The sequence below is a fragment of the Symphalangus syndactylus genome, chromosome 13 (genome assembly GCF_028878055.3).
Source record: "Symphalangus syndactylus isolate Jambi chromosome 13, NHGRI_mSymSyn1-v2.1_pri, whole genome shotgun sequence".
Taxonomy (NCBI): domain Eukaryota; kingdom Metazoa; phylum Chordata; class Mammalia; order Primates; family Hylobatidae; genus Symphalangus; species Symphalangus syndactylus.
Genome location: NC_072435.2, coordinates 109097375 through 109100000, shown reverse-complemented (window position 1 = coordinate 109100000; position 2626 = coordinate 109097375). Strand labels below are relative to the sequence as shown.

The 2626-nt window shown below is 51.8% G+C and overlaps 1 protein-coding gene across 1 annotated transcript in view; it reads right to left on the bottom strand.

The window, feature by feature from the left end:
* Positions 1-1672, bottom strand: part of SDSL (serine dehydratase like) — a 20064-nt gene extending 18392 nt beyond the window's left edge. Inside the window, exon 1 of the mRNA XM_055238319.2 lies at positions 1397-1672. The gene's annotated coding sequence lies outside the window, so the exon portion shown is untranslated. The remainder of the gene's footprint in view (positions 1-1396) is intronic.
* Positions 1673-2626: the final 954 nt, after the last annotated feature.

The following is a 2626-nucleotide window of genomic DNA, read 5'->3' as shown; positions in this document are numbered from 1 at the left end:
TGTCCACTTGGAATTGGGTCTCTCTTCCTTTCTGGTGAAATCCCCAGATTTTTCCCCTGGGGATCCTGAGATTGTCAGGATGAACTCCCCCTACTCCATAATCCTTCCTCTTTCTTGTTTTTTGGTGTTTGTTTTAGAGACAAGGTCTCACTCTGTTGCCTGGGCTGGAGTGCAGTGGCGTGATCATGGCTCACTGTAACCTTGAAGTCCCGGGCTCAAGCAATCCTCCCACCTCAGCTTCCTGAGTAGCTGGAACTGTAGACATGCACCACTGCATCCGGCTGATTATTTTAATTTTTATAGAGATGCAGTTTTGCTGAGTTGTCCAGGCTGGTCTCGAACTCCTGGCCTCAGGTAAATCTCTTGTCTCTGCCTCCCAAAGCACTAGGATAACAGGTGTGAGCCATTAACACAACAGATGAGTCATTAACTCACCATTGACTCCATTTTATAAACAGTGAACCTGAGGTCCAGAGAGATTAAGTAACTTATCCAAGGTCACGCAGTTAGAAACAGCATAGCCAGAATTCACACCAGGCAGTGTCTTTGGCATCTGTGCTATTAACCGCGATGCTATACTTTCTCTAATATACTAGTGTTATTGTTACTATTATGAAAGCTGCAGGCATTTAATATTTATTGCCAATTGTCCTTTGGAACCAAATGCTCCTGGCTCAGTTTCCAGGCTTCCCCAGCCCTCTTGGTTATACTGACTCACAAGAGGACAGCAGGCATCAGTTAAAGGAAAAAGCCCCAAGTTGCCAACAGCCTTATCAACCCCAGACCCCATCAGGCACCTGAGGTCTGGGACTGAGCGGTCTTGGCCCAGGGACACACAGCTCTTGTCCAGTATGGCAGCCACCAGGGCTGAAATGGGAGACCTGGGTCTCCCTGCTGTGGAATAACCCAGGGGAAAGCAGGGGGCTTAGGCTCAGGTCCCAGTCATGCCAACCTTGGCCAAGTCACTTTTGTCACTGGGCCTTACCTGCCACATCTATGAGTTGAGGTAAGGACCACCAATGCTGTCCACCTCACTTGTCCCCGAAGCCTTTCCCCAGAGGCCGCTTTGGTGGCACTCCACAGCCAAATCCCTGGTGCCAGGGCTGGGACACCTCGGGCCAGCCCCTTGGCTGGCAGAATGCCCAGCCCTGCCCCTGTGGCAGGCAGAACCCACTCTCGCCCTTCAGGGTCCCCAGCACAACACTTTCTTCTGCAGGGCACCCTGAATTCAATAGACATTCCCAGGAGGGCCTAGACCACGCTCAGCCCCTCTCACTCCCACCTGCTGAGCTTGGACTTTGCCCAAAGCCTCCCAAACTCCTGCAGCCTCTCATCAGCCTCTCATTCACACACACACTGAGCCCCCAGGGGCCCCAGCTGGCCCCAGACCCCTTACCTCCCTGCCCAACTATCCCAGACCAGCGTGGCCCCAGCTCCTGTCCTCCAGCCTGCCCGGGAATCGGCTCTTTCCAGGAACCAGCTCTGTCCAGCTTCAGGCAGCTTCCGGCAACCTTGGCCCCTCCTTCTTTGTTAAAGAGAAAGCTCCAGACCCTAAGCCTCTGGGTGAAGATGGAGGAGGAGAGGGGATGAGAGCAACCCTCACTGCTTTCCCGGACACTGCCTAGGACTCATGCGCCACCCTGTCTCACTTGACAGATGAGCAAACTGAAACTCAGAAAAGGGAACTTATTTGGCCAAAGCTTCCCAGAGAGCAAGGGGCAGAGACAGCATTTACCCCTGGCCCTGAGCCGTCTCTTCCGGGATGCAGGCATCTCCATGTCTTCTCATTTTAGGTCTAGTGATTGTCCTGGATACCATCCACTTCCCCTGAACCATTGTTGGGGTCATCTTAGGTCTGAGATGGGAAAACAAGGACAAGGAAACTTTTTTTCGTTTTTTTTTTTTTTTTTGAGACAGAGTTTCATTCTTGTTGCCCAGGCTGGAGTGCAATGGTGCAATCTCGGCTCACTGTAAACTCCGCCTCCCGGATTCAAGCTATTCTCCCATCTCAGCCTCCTGAGTAGCCAGGATTACAGGCACCCGCCACCACGCCCAGCTAATTTTTGTATTTTTAGTAGGGACGGGGTTTCACCATGTTGGCCAGGCCGGTCTCAAACTCCTGACCTCAGGTGATCTGCTTGCCTCTGCCTCCCAAAGTGCTAGGATTACAGGCGTGAGCCACTGCATCCGGCCAAGGAAACAATTATTATTTGTCACATGGGAAAGGTATATTTTTGTCTGAAGCACCTCTCCGTCTTGGATATTTTACACACAGCATGAGAACCCAAGCAATTATTTGCTACTCAAATGAATGACTGACCATTCATTCATTCAATAAATATTTATTGGACACCTACTATGTGCCAATCCCTGGACCTTTGGCCTCAAACAAAATAGCATGTCTTCTGCCTTCACAAAGCCCTCGGGGCCATTAGAGAGCAAATATTAGTGCTATCAGATGTTAGCAGCTGGCAGGGTGGGGCAGGGCTGTGGAACCCAGAGCTGGCACCCCGCCTGGCCCTGGGGGGCTGGGAAGGCTTCCTGGAGGAGGGGAAGTCTGAGTGGAGCCAGGAGTCAGGCACAGGGAGTGCAAAGGTCTGGAAATGAAAAACATGGTGTATTCCAG